General features: G+C 36.3%; 1 protein-coding gene across 1 annotated transcript in view; it reads left to right on the top strand.

The window, feature by feature from the left end:
• Nucleotides 1-14,912, top strand: part of LOC106090557 (nuclear pore complex protein Nup88) — a 188,910-nt gene that overhangs the window by 45,958 nt on the left and 128,040 nt on the right. Inside the window, exon 2 of the mRNA XM_059366385.1 lies at nt 7,841-7,925. The gene's annotated coding sequence lies outside the window, so the exon portion shown is untranslated. The remainder of the gene's footprint in view (nt 1-7,840; nt 7,926-14,912) is intronic.

The following is a 14,912-nucleotide window of genomic DNA, read 5'->3' as shown; positions in this document are numbered from 1 at the left end:
TTTCATTTTCCAATAAAAAAAAGAAACACAAAATTTTTACAATAAAAAATTGACAAAATTTTCGCGCGAAATCTTGACAAAATTTTCTCGCGAAATCTAACAAAATTTGTTAATTTTCTTATAAACTTTCTTCGCATTTTTTCAATAATTTAACCCTTGTTCAAGCATAAACCCCCCTTTTGGCATAGGTAAGAATTCAATTAAAATTTATTGCCGTTTGTCATTTTGTAAATGTGTCATCATCAGCAGGCGTTGAAATGTACAATCAAAAGTGTAAATTCGTGCCACATAAAAACACGAATTGCAACAACAAAACCTCCCCTTTTTCAGAAGCATAAAATCAAAACTCATGGTGGTTCAAATGTATACCCCTCATCTATCTCCCCAACTGAGATGGCCAAATACAAAAGGGCAAAGCAGTTAATCCATGGCCATGCATTGCCAGAAAGAAAGAGTTGCATTATGTGTGGGTGAGTGTGTGTGTGTGTGAAAGAAATAAAATCCTTGCTTTGGCACAAAAAAGGAGTGGATTGCATTGAGGGATTATTGTTATTGCTGTGCAAGATAATTATGCACATTGCAAATGATTTTTCAATTACAATTACGCTAACGATTATCATTATGAATCAACTGTCTGACGTTGCTGGCGATGATGATGCAGGGCCGGGGACCATGATAGCTGCTGTTGATATCCATGTTAAATGTCACACCTCCCCCCACAGAAGGGGAGGAGTGAGTGTGTTTGCAGTCAAAAGGGAAAAAGTGCAATAATAATGGGAAGTGTTGCATGACAGTCTATGTCATTGAGTAAGAGCATCATATCGATAACCCTACTCCATAAGCATGGGCTTACTATGCGAAACTCCTGTATATCCCTCTATACAGTGACAAAGTTAATAATGTTTATGTCATTCGTGTGCAAATGTACACACATACACACCCTCCGTTTTGGCATATGTTAAGGAGCTGGAGTATGCATTTAAATGCAGCATATTTTTAGGAGGAAGCAATTGGAAGGTGATTTTAAAAATAGGATAACCAGGGAAATAAAAAAACTAAATTTTTTTATTAAATAAAGAAAAAAATTCTTCACAACATTAAGAAATATCATAAATGTAGCATACTTTCAAGGGTTAATGACATTTTAAAATAATTTTTTGGAGATTTCTTCTTTCTTATTGAAAATCGAATATTTAAATAAATTCAATTTGAACAATATTTAGTATACATTTGGAAAAGGGGTAAGCGAGTAAGGATATATCGATGAAAAATAAAGTATTTTTAATGAGTTTTTAATACAGCATACTTTTAAGAGTTACATAATTCATGTAACTAAATTGTCGTAATACAGCATACTTTCAGAAGGCAAAATGAAGAAAAAAATTTTCACAACATTAAGAATTATTTTTAATGTAGCATGCTTTCATGGGTTATTGATATTTTAGAATACATTTTTGCAGATTTAAAATAACTGTGTTCTTTCTTATTGAAAAATCGAATTTTCAAACAAATGGAACAAGATTTAGAGTAAGTTTGGAATAGGTGCAAGCGAAAAAGGATATATCGATCGCAAATTAAGCGTTTTCAATGAGTTTTTAAAACTGCATACTTTTTGGAGTCATTTTATATATGCAACTAAATTGCATTAATACAGCATACTTTCAGGAGGCAGTACATAATTTTGTTTTGCTTATGAGTTTATTATACAGAATTATTTTACGTTAACAATTGTAACTACGATGCGTTAATGCAACATACTTTTAGAAAAGTTTGGAAAAGGTGTAAACGAGAAAAGATATATTGATCGAAAATTAAGGGTTTTTAATGAGTTTTTTAAAACTGCATACTTTTAAGAGTAATTTAATACATGTAAAAAAATTCCTTTGATACTGCATACTTTCAGGAGGCATTACTTAATTTCGTATTTCCTACCGAGTTTTTTATACACCTCGCTTTTACGTTCACAATTGCAACTAAGATCCATTAAGGCAACATACTTTCAAAAGGCAATAGACATTTTTATTACCGTTCGGGATTTAAGTCACTTTTAACATCATCCATATCGCATAATGCAGTATATTTGTTAATTAAGTGTTGCAGTTGATGATTATCATATGCTTACTGTTCGTACTAAGTGTGAGCTTTTGTCAACGGTTATAGATTGTTGGGGTGTGAAGAAGTAATTATATTTGGCTGATTTTCAAGAATCAATGGATTGTGAATATAATATGCCATTTATGAATGGCTATATGACTGTTAAGTGCAAAGCAGATGGCAAAATCACATAATGGACTGGGTATCTCTGCAGTTATATGTATAAAAAAATATGAGAGCTATATCACACATCCTTATTGCCTTATGTTGAGGTGAAATATTTAATGAGCAGGAACGCATAAAAATATGATAAATTGATTTCATAATTACAAATTCCAACAAAAGGACAAAAGTGCAATTAAAAGAGGTGTTGGACCATGAAATATGAGAGCAATTGAACAATTGCATCGAAAGTATTTAAAATTTTACAATGGGAAATGATGTGAATGGCAAAAAGAAGGGGGTATATGTATATAGGAGCTCATTTTGATGACAAAATATTGCCAAAAATTAAATTTTTGAATTTTGTGGAATTTTTTACACAAATTTTGGGCATATTTTTCTATCGGAGCAAAATTTTGGCAAAATTTTCTATAGAAAAATATTTTGACAAAATTTTTAAATTTTCTAAAGTAAACACAACACAAAAAGTGTGTTGTTGCTAGAAGCATTTGACTGGATTCCTTTATCGCGATTTCTTTTTCCACCAAGAAAAATCATCAGAAGGAGATGTCAAATGTACCATGGGTGCTTTACAACTATTCCAACTAGAGTAAGACGTAAAGCACAAATCTTAATTTGAACAGGGCTCTTTAAGTCGACTTTTTTCATAAGCGCAATAGAAGTCAAATCCAATCTAACTTCCCTTATTCAAACCCAACTTATCCAACGATGCTAATAGCAACAAACACAAACATCTTTTGCAAAATTCCTTTGCTCTTCTCACTGTGATCGGTCTTAAAAAATTTTGTATTGAAATAAAAATCTACAGGCATAAGGATTTGATAAATTTTCTGCTTATTTTCTTAAAACCATTGAATAATTTCAATTCAATTTAAATCTTCCATTAGTTGAATAATACATACACCATTTGGAATATTTTTATATTTCTCAGTTCTCAGTCTGCTCTTGAATTTTGTATTACATACATCAGCATTATCACATTAAGCCCTTGTCAATTATGAAAAAAAGAAGAAAAAATAAAATTCATTTTAAAACACTTGTGGCAAATACTTGTAATAATCCACTCAAATCATGCAGAAAATCATTTTTTAATAAATGAAAAACAAAATAAACAATGCAAAAAATTCCCAAAGCCTCGAAGCCAAACGCATTGGCATTTCACTGCCTCAAGTCTCATATTGTGAATTGGTTTTGAGGTTGAGCTTGTGTGAAAACCTATTTTTAAATAAATGTTGTTTTTATAAAAATCATATAATAAAAACACCAATTTACAATAGTAATGGCAAAGTATTCAGTTGTTTTTTTTGTTTTGTTCTCCCAACAATTCAGTTTCAACTGTTGGCTAGTCTACCGACTACGAATATGGATGAACAAATAGCCTGCCGCCGAGGATGATAATGTTGTTATTTTTGTTGATTTTTCCACCAATTTTAAATGAACCTTGTTTTTTATATGAAGTTATATGGATGAAAAAGTTTACAAATAACAAAAAAAAGGAAAAAACGAGGAAGCACAACAACTGAACGAATAAATATGTACATTTATAGCGTTATTTCAATTAGCACTGGGAGAAAATAATTGGAAAATTTATTTTAATTTTTTTTAATTATTTTTTTTTTGAAGATTTTGCCAAAATTTAGTTTTTTTTATCTAACTTTATTTCTTAGGAAATTTCAAAATCTATTTTTTACTACGGAAATTGTTGACAATGGAAAACTCAACAAAAAATTAGTAAAGAATATTTTATTTCTATAAAAATCTTGTCAAAAATGTTTATTCCTTGCAAAGTTTTGCCAAAATTCTTTCTATAAATTATTTTTTCAAAACTCATTGCGAAATATTTTTTTTTTAATCGTGTTTTTAAAGAAAATATTGTCAAAAACTTTTTATAAACCATTTTATAAAAATGTTGTTATAATATTTTTGTATAAAAAATGTTTTCTTTTTGTCAACATTTTATTTCTATAGAAAACTAGCCGAACCGGGCCTAGCGCCTTCTTTTACACTCTTATACCTTTTATTTAAGCCCTATATTGCAATCGTCGATATATAAGTCCTGTCTTGGTAAAGCTTTAAGATGGGGACATTTCGCCCCGAATGTGGATATCGAATTATTTTCATTGAAGCGCATATGTAAGCAAGTCCGCTAATGATGCTTAACGCTTGAATACAACATTGGAAAAATTTTAAGTCGTGGTTATCCCCTCCTCATGTTGGTGACATTTGTGGGGTACTATGCCATGCATAGAAGTCATGTAAAAAAAAGGTCTTTTATCACTGACCTTAAGCTTGAATCGAACAGGACACATTGAGATGTGAAAAGTTTTATGAAATACTAATGGGCAAGTTTTTGCTTTACTCCCTTATACGTTCCATTGGTCTCCTATATTGTAGTCGGGAAATGTGTCCTGCTTCATTTCTGCCCTATGTTGTTGTGATTGGTCTATATATCCATTTGATGGGCAATACTTTTTGGAGATGGGATGGTACTTCAGACATTCCGCTCAAATATCGATGTCAAATTCGTACTCTACTCCCAAATACCTTTCATGTAAGTCCAAAATTGCCATGGTTGATAAATATGTACGGATTGGAGGGCATTTTGGGCTGGGTCTGGCATTCCGCCTCTTTGCACTAAAAATAGATTTCAAATTCATTCTATACTCCCAAAAACTTTTCATTTGAGCCTCATATTGATATGTTAGGGAAATAAGTGCTTTGGGGCTTATCCACAAACACTTGGCCCAAAAAAAATCCTTTTCTACTCTCAAATTACTTTAATTTGAGATCAATATTGTCATGAAGGGTCAAATAACCTTAATACCCTTAACAAAAATTTTAATGTAATTTTTTTAATCTACTTCCAAATTGGTTTCATTTGAGTCCCATATACCCATGATCGGCTAATATGCCCATTTGCGGGGTTTTTGGGGGTGAAGGACACCTCCCATTACTTGGACTTCATTTTTTGGCATATTCGTAATCTACTCCTGAATACCTTTCATTTGAATTCCATATTGACATGAGCGTCCAATATGTCTGTTTTGGAGGTTTTTGGATTGGGACGGCCGGCTAGGTACTTGGAACCAAAATTTTATATGATTTTCATTTTCTTGTCTCCAATACCATTCATTGGATACCCATATTGTGCCCATCAGTCCTCTTTTGGATTTGGGTGGCGTTTTTGGTGTAAGAAGGAGGATCAGCCACCATCCGATATCTAAAAAAATTATATAACCTATGTTTCCTTTTTTTGATTCTACGGAACAAACAAACAAACCGAGTCCCATATAGTAATGATGGGTCATATGCCCATTTGGGGAGTTTTTGGGGGGTGGGGTGACCCCCCTCACTTCGATCTGATTTTGTATGCCAGATTCGTAATCTACTCCCGAATACCTTTCATCTAAGCCCCATATTGATATGGAAGACCAATTTGTCTGTTTTCAGAAATTTTGGAGTTAGGGCGACTTTCTGGGTACCTGGACCCAATTTTTAATACCATATTCGTATTCTACTCTTTAATACCTTTCATTAGATATCCATGTTGTCTTTATCGGTCCACTTGTGATTTTGGGTGGTATTTTTGGGGTAACGGGAAGGGTCCACCCCCTTCCGATATCCACAAATTATAAAGCATATTTCTTCTTCCTGACCATATTTGTAATCTATTTCCGAATACCTTTCATTTGAGTCCCATATTGTGATGATTGTTAAATTAAAGGGGTTTTGGGGCTGGGGCGACCCCCAGGTACTTGGACCCTACTTTTAATATGAAAATCGTACTCTACTCTTGAATACCTTCCATTTGAATCCCATACTATCCCGGTGGGTCCACTCTTATTTTTGGGTAGTACTTTTGGGGTAAGGGGGAGGGTCCGCCCCCCACCCCCTCCCGATGTCAAAAAGTTATATAACCTATGTTTCCTTTCAGACCAACCTACACAATCTGTGAAAATTTCAAGGTAATCGGTTCGGCCATTTTTGATAAAAATTTCTATAGAAAATTTTCTTTCTATAGAAAATTTTGTCAAAATTCTTTCCTCAAAAAAATTTGTCGAAAGTTTTGCAAAAAATGTTTGACAGAAAATTTTGTATAAAATTTTGCAGGCATTTTTTTCAATTTTTTTTCTATAGGAAATTTGTACAGGAAATTTTTTCAAACAAAATTTTTTAAGAAAATAATGTTAAATATCTATATAAAAAAAATTTTGCAAAAAGGCACCGAAACAGAGTTCGACTCCTGAATGAATGCATTAATTCTAGGTTCAAGCCTTAAGACCCCGCATGGGGACATGATCATTACCCTTAGCGGGTACATAAAAAGTAGTTAAAATTTAATTCTACAGAAATTTTGTCGAAATGTTACTTTTATAGAAAATTTTGTCAATTTTTTATGGAAAATCTTGTAAATTTTTTTTATTTATGAAATGCTGTCAAAAATTTTTTTCTGTGGAAAATATTGCAAAATTTTTACTTAAGATTTTTTTTTTCATATTTAATATTAATGAAAAATTTTGTTAAAAAAAAGTTAGTTTTTCCAAAAATTTTATTTCTATAAAATTTTTTTAAAACGTTGCAAATTTTTTAATTAAAAATTAACTGTTAACTTTTTTAGATTTTAATAAAATTTTGTAAGAAAGGTTTTTCTTTCGTTTTTGTCCAAATGTTTTTTCTTCAAATTTTTTTTTCTTAAAATTTATTTCAGTAAAATATTTTGTCAAATTTTAATTTTTGTTGGAGATTTTGTAAATAAATTGTTTTTGTAGAAAATATGGTTCAAATATTAAACTTTTCTATACGTTTTGTTATTTTTCTTTTTTCTTTTTTGTTTTATTACAATTTTATTGTATATAAAGTTTTTAAATAATTTTTTTTCTTTATATCGTTTTCTGCATTTTGCCAAAATCTCCTCCCCAAAAATTTCTCTCCATGTATTTGGGGGTATTTATATTTTTATATATTAAACCAAATGACCACTTGACTTTTTTAGACCATTACAACACACCGGTGGCCATTGCTAGCCACGTAATTGTCCCGAAGTGTATATGTAAACGTTCAGTGTTCAGCCGGGGCCAGGCAGGCCCATCATTCGTCGTCATCATCATCAATGCTCTGCTGTTGACTTCAGTGCTGCTCTTGGGTTCTGGCCTCTGGCTCATGGCTTTTATTGTTTTTATGCCAATTTGTGTATTTATTCAGGCTCAATTTCACCATATTCGGACACTTTTTCAGTTAATGGTTTTTTGTTGTTGTTGTTGTTGTTGTTGTTGTATTTTGCATGTTAACCCCTTTACTCATCCATTGACCAAAGCAAAGGGGTGAACAAAAAAATCTATGGCTACCTTCATAGCTAGTCCTCGTATTTGGGTGGCTAGGACAGGGAATTGAATGCTGCGCAAAAAACAAAATAAAAAAAAAGAACACCAAACGCTATCAACTTGATGGTGATGTTGTGTTATTATTGTAAACGAATGATTTTAATGAAAAACCAGCACCAGATGATTGTCTGCTAAAGAGGTTTTTTTTTTCATAAATTTTATTTTTTATTATTTATTTGCAGTTGCTCTCTCAAGTGTCCATCAGCTATTACTGGAGTAAAAGTTATGGGTCATGGATAATACAGAACGTTTTGTTTTCGTGTAAAGGTATGACAAGCATATAGACATTCATATAAACTTTGATGTATGAAAAAGAAGGGCTTGCCGAGCCCTAAAAACAATTTGGCGCAGTGTATGCCATGGATGAGACAATGCCATGCTGTTGAATCTTTTTGTTTTTTTTTTTACAAATTTTAAATGATTTAAATTTTTTGTTCTTAAGTACCTATAAGCAACGAAGGATGTTTGGAAATTTTAAAGAACAAAAGAAAAAATCAGAAAAATATAAAGAATTATTGGAAATGAGGAGGTGATATTGAAAGGAAGTGATATAGCTTTGAGACCCAGCTAGAATTTCCCAAACAAAAATTGGTTTTATCGAAGCACCATTTTTCTGTAAAATGAGATGATACAACATCACTGATATTCTGATACTTGATTAGGTTTTGAAATCTTGTAATCATTAATCGGAAAATCTAAGGCTGTCTAACAGGCCTTTCAAGCAAAAAATTATTTTATTCTACATGCCAAATTTCTGTCAAGCCAGCAAAAATTAAAGCTTTTAGTAACCGACCAAGGATGATCGAGAGACGGGTTAACATGGGAGCTATATCAGGTTATAGACTGATTTGGACTGTATTTGGCACAGTTGTTGGAAATCGTAACAGAACACTACATGCAAAATTTCAGCAAAATCGGACAAAAATTGCAGCTTGTAACGACTCAAGAAATCAAATCGGGAGATCGGTTTATATGGGAGCTATATCAGGTTATAGACCGATTTGGACCATACCAGACACAGTTGTTGGAAGTCATTACAGAACACTACATGCAAAATTTCAGCCAAATCAAACAAAAATTGCGGCATGTAAGGGCTCAAAAATTCAAATCGTGAGATGGGTTTTAAAGGGAGCTATATCAGGTTATAGACCGATTCGGACCGTACAAGGCACAGTTGCTGGAAGTCTTAATAGAACACCACATGCAAAATTTCAGTAAAATCGGAAAAAATTGTGGCTTGTAAGGGCACAAGAAGTCAAACAGGAAGATCGGTTTATATGGGAGCTATTTTAGGTTATAGACCGATTTGAACCAAACCAGGCACAATTGTTGGAAGTCATAACAGAAGACTACATGCAAAATTTCGGCAAAATCTGACAAAAATTGGTGCTTGTATGGACTCAAGAAATCAAATCGGGAGAACGGTTTATATGGGAGCTATTTTAGGCTATAGACCGATTTGAACCAAACCAGGCACAATTGTTGGAAGTCATAACAGAAGACTACATGCAAAATTTTGGCAAAATCAGACAAAAATTGGTGCTTGTAAGGACTCAAAAAGTCAAATCTTGAGATCGGTTTTAAAGGGACCGATTTGGACCGTACCAGGCACAGTTGTTAGAAGTCATAACAGAACACTACATGCAAAATTTCAGCAAAATCGCACAAAAATTGGAGCTTGTAAGGACTCAAGAAATCAAATCGGGAGATCGGTTTATATGGGAGCTATATCAGGTTATAGACCGATTTGGACCATACCAGTCACAGTTGTTGAAAGTCATTACAGAACACAAAATTTCAAAAAATTCAAAATTTCAGCCAAATCGAACAAAAATTGCAGCATATAAGGGCTCAAAAAGTCAAATCGTGAGATGGGTTTCAAAGAGAGCTATATCAGGTTATAGACTCAATGATCGAAGAGTTTTGCAATGGAAAAAGAAAGCCAGAAATCACTACACACACCAACCACTAGGGAAAGCGTTTCGTAATTTGGTTAGAATAACTCATCGGTCATATTAGGTGTGGACGCTTCAAGGAGGCCTCTAACATTTGTCGTACTTACACCGCATATGCCGCGAAAACGTGTCAACGATGTAAGCACGACACTATAAAAAAGTCTGAAACCTTTCACACCAGCTGTTCTTTTCCACCGCATGTATTTTCTTCTTTTCTTTACGACTACTTAGCTTCCCTGGCATTCACATATCATTTGTGTGCATCTTTTGGAAATTGTATTAATGGATTCCAACGCTAGATAACGGCAACGGCTCTCGCTGCTGCTCCGTGAGGCCAGGTTCGAATCCCGGCCGGGCTCTGCCGAATTTTTATCCCAACAGGTAGGACCAAGATCATTTTATTTCACAAATTTTCGTTATGTTTCCCTTTCGAGACGAGCTCAATGATCGGAGATTCGAATGGCTGGGATTCGAACCTGGGTACACGGAACAGCGGCAAGAGCCGTTGTCTAACTTTCGAAGCCATTAATACAACTTCCAAAAGATATTCGCAAAGACAACCACTCCTAGAAGGCTTTGGAAGATTAGATTCGGCCTATAAATAGCGTGTTGGCAATCAATGCAAAATTCAGCTCTGACTTTATGACTAAATGTCACCACCGATGTGTCAGTTTCTGCAACAAATAGCGACCACAATAGCCCCCATATAGATCGATCCGCCGATTTAGGGTCTTAGTCTCATAAATGCCACATTTATTATCCGATTTTGCTGAAATTCGGGACAGTAAGTTGCGTTAGGCCACTCGACATCCCTTTTCAATTTGGCCCCAAATCGATTCATATTTGGATATAGCTGCCATATAGACCGATCTCTTGATTTAAGGTTCTGGGCCCATTAAAGGCGCATTTATTGTCCGATGTCGTCGAAATTTGGGACAGTGAGTTAAGTTAGGCCTCTCGACATCTTTCTGCAATATGGTCCAGATCGGTCCAGATTTGGATATAGCTGCCATATAGACCGATCCCTCGATTTAAGGACTTGGGCTCATAAAAGTCGCATTTATAGTCTGTAAAGTTCGGCCCGGCCCAACTTAACGCCTTTTTACTTATTTTTTTTTTTAATTTTTATTACTCCTTAAAATCTCTGAAACTATTTCCATGTCAATTTCTTCACCCACCTATAACTCACCTTTAACACACACTCACTCTTCTCCTCAAAGACATTCACTGCAATGAATGTCCTTTCTCGTATCTACTTCAGCCAAACTTCTGGTAGAGCTGAAGAGTTAAACTTTTCAATAGTTCTGTTTTAGAGAGCCACTCATGTATTGTAAATTCTCATAGTTAATGTTGTTTAGAGTTGAGACTGGAATTATTGCAACTGCCTTCGTCTGGGCTTACAATTAGAAATGAAGGCCTCAACAGCAGCAAAAAGTAATAAATTCATCGAACCATCAACTGCAGTTTCTTTCAAAGACTTTGTTTTGCTCGGGCTAATAAATACAAGGCTGGCGAGGGCATAGAGAATCCTTGGTGAAACGATGTACACAACAAGACTCAATAACTTCCGGCATTTGTGTTAAATAACACTCTAAATTAAGAAGAACTTTTGTAGTTGTAAAATCCCACTTGCTCTTCATGTACTTTGGCGAGTTGATTTTTCTTGAGAAGAGAAGAGTAAAGAAACTTATAAAAGTTCGAAAGAAAGGGAGAAAGGAATGAAGATGGAGAAGAAGAAGGAAGAAATGAATTAGGAAATTATAGGTCTATACAATTTGCTGTGCAAATCTCATCTTCAAAATAATTCTGGGCAAAATTATTCATAACCAGTAAGCAAAGGCTAAAGTCGGGGGCAGTCGACTATATAATACCCTACTTGACCAAGTCTACCTACATATAGATCTGGAACGATTTTGATAAAATTTGACACACAAATCACGCTAAATTTTGTAAAGATCGGACCAAAATTGTGGTTTCTACAGCCTTAAAAGGTCATATCGGATGAAAGATATATATGGGAGCTGTATCTTAATCTGACCCGATTTTGATGAAATTTTGCACACGTAATAAGACGTCAGATGAAACACCTCACGCTATATTTTGTAAAGATGGGTCCAAAATTGTGGCATATACAGCTTTAAAAGTCCATATCAGATGACAGACAGATATATATGGGTGCTATATCTAAATCTGACCCGATTTTGATGAAATTTTGCACACGTAATAAGATGTCAGACGAAACACCTCACGCTATATTTTGTAAAGATCGGACCAAAATTGTGGCTTCAAAAGCCTAAAAAGGTTATATCGGATGAAAGATATATATGGGAGCTATAGCTAAAACTGATCCGATTTTGATGAAATTTTGCACATTTATTGAAACTTTGAAAAAAGCAATTCATACCACTTTTGTAAAGATCGAACCAAAATTGTTCCTCTACAGCCTTAAAAGGTCATATCGGATGAAAGATATATATGGGAGCTATAGCTAAAACTGATCCGATTTTGATAAAATTTTACACACTTATTAAAACTTCAAAAAAAGCCATGCATACCACTTTTTGTAAAGATTGGACTAAAATTGTGGCTTCTACAGCCTTAATAGTCCATATCGGATGAAAGATATATATGGGAGCTATATCTAAATCTGACCCGATTTTGATGAAATTTTGCACACGTAATAAGACGTCAGAAGAAACACCTCACGCTATATTTTGTAAAGATCGGAGCAAAATTGTGGCTTCAAAAGCCTAAAAAGGTTATATCGGATGAAAGATATATATGGGAGCTATAGCTAAAACTGATCCGATTTTGATAAAATTTTGCACATTTATTAAAACTTCAAAAAAAAGCCACGCATACCACTTTTTGTAAAGATTGGACCAAAATTGTTCCTCTACAGCTTTAAAAGGGCATATCGGATGAAAGATATATATGGGAGCTATATCTAAATCTGGACCTATTTTTTTAAAATCAATAGCGTTCGCCCTTGGACCAAAAGGGTGGCTTGTGCAAAATTTTATAATAATCGGACAACAAATGCGAGCTTTACCTTGATTACTAGAATCGCCAGTCCTCCCCCTTATTCTGCTATGGCCCGGCACCCAAACGATGCGGATCGTCCCATACTCAGAGAAGGCGTTACTCTCCTTCTTACACTTCACGACTGTTCGTGATCTTACTGTCCTGGTTGTTATTACCCTTACCCTGACCTGTCAACGTCCTCGCGTTAGCACCACAACACTTCACACATTCCGTGATCGCCCGGATCTCCGCCTGCAGGACCGTATTATGGTCAGGCAGTCTAAAACAGATCTCAGTTCATGGGTTTTCAACGTAGACCCCAAGCCCACTCTCCAATCTAGCTTTGATCAATCCCTGTAACATGATCTACCAGATGCCAATACTAAGGTTCCGTCAATCCAAGACTGTGCCGCTGGCAGTATTGCCTTGCACTCGACCTCAAGTGTCGTCTCAGGTATCTGATCGGAAACCTCTTCCATTCCTTTCAGGTTTCCTATCGTCGCCTCCATTATACCGCGATAGTAGGAGCTACTCCCATCCTCAAACCCTTAAATCTCATAGCCGCAGTAGCTGCCTCGCAATTAATCTGTATCTCAATGGGTCGGATATCTAGAATTGTCTCCAGTGCCCTAGAAAGGAGAGCCTACGTCCCATCAGACCTAATCTTACCTTCTGCGGCGGGGAGAAGAGATTCAGATTTCGTGAGCTGAGTCCACGAAACTTGTTACCACGTCACCACGGTTCCTGAACGAGGGCCACATCAGTGCCATCTCTCCCCATAGCTCTCAGCAGCTCATCCGTGGCTGCCTCTGAGTGGTGCACGTTAATTTGCACTACCTTCAGGCAGCCCATGCCTCCTAGTTCCCTGGATGACGTTGTCATTATCGGCGGGTAGGACCATTCTCACTTGGTATAAGCCGAACTTGACCTCTCCCAGCAAGGACTTCAGATGTGACAAGGATTCTAAACCAACCCTGATCCAGAGAACCTTGCCATTACCTTTATCCCTCGCTTGTCCCCTTACAATTGTCCAGCTTTCCGCTAGAAGATGCTTATTCAGCCCTTTATGCATCCTGAGTATGACTTTGTCCTCGAATACAGGAGAGGGAATCCACACTCGCAGCGTCGTCCAGTGGGGGATCTTATCAATCGGGACGATCTCTATCTTTATTCCAGACCAAAGATGGTCAAGGCCACCGATGCAGGTCGAAAGAAAATCCAATGCTTTCTTATTACCGCATCCGATGACCTTGACGCCCTTCTGCCACTTGGCGTCATCGAAAGCCGTCAAGGATTCGTTCTCGCTTTTCCCAATGACTTTCGATAGAGCTCGTCGTATCTTCTCTTCGATTAATAACCATCTTTCAGTGGATAGCCTCCCTTCAGGATTGCTCCGGTCCAGGATAGCCACCTTTAGTTCAGGCACTGATGACAAACTGGTCAATTTCTTGGCCTTTTTGTCATCAGGCGCCTGCGCATCTCCAGATTGCTGCCGCTTGTTCCCTGGATTGGGCCTGTCATTTGAGTGATGTACCCTTGCCGGGAGGACACTCTCCTGAACCTACTGTAGATCAAGCGGCATATCAAGCAGGTCTAGACACTATTAATGCAGACACGGTAGCAGATGCGGTAAATAGCTACCGGGTGCTTGTAGTCCTTGTCCATCCCCCGACAAACCAGAGTAGTTCTGGCTCAATTGCGTACCGGCAGATGCAGCCGCCTCAATTCTTACAGGGCAAGGATTGATGCCGACGTGCACGATATGTCCTGATTGTAACCAGGGACCATGCAATACACGTCACCAGTTTAACTGCCAGCAAGACCCACTCGACTCAGACCCAGATATCTGTGGACGCACCCCATCTTAGTCGCAGAGTTTCTGGATCTTAACAGAATCAAGCAGACTTCCACTGGCGGTCTCGGTCTTGTCTGTAGCGTATGTGACATTTCCAGTTGTAGTATTTGCGTCGATGTCAGTTACGGTATCGTCCGATGTAGCAGAGGGCCGCATACATTCCACGACAGTACTGTCCATCATAGACTCGTACTTCCTGACGTGGGACCTATACTTGCGTATCAAACGCTTGTCATGGATCGTCAGAGTGGATGGCTCTAGACCCTCCATCTTCCTCAGATACCGTAACGAGGGTTTGTAGCCTCACTTACTTTTCGCCTGCGAAGTACCGCCGCTCCATCAGGAGTTGAGGTTCCAGCTGCTGTCGGGTCTGAGGAGACCATCTGGACGTTCGCTTCAACTCCCGAGAATACATTGCAG

This window comes from Stomoxys calcitrans, chromosome 4 (assembly GCF_963082655.1).
Source record: "Stomoxys calcitrans chromosome 4, idStoCalc2.1, whole genome shotgun sequence".
Classification (NCBI taxonomy): Eukaryota; Metazoa; Arthropoda; class Insecta; order Diptera; family Muscidae; genus Stomoxys; species Stomoxys calcitrans.
The sequence above is the reverse complement of the archived record's forward strand: the minus strand, read 5'-3'. Positions and strand labels throughout refer to the sequence as shown.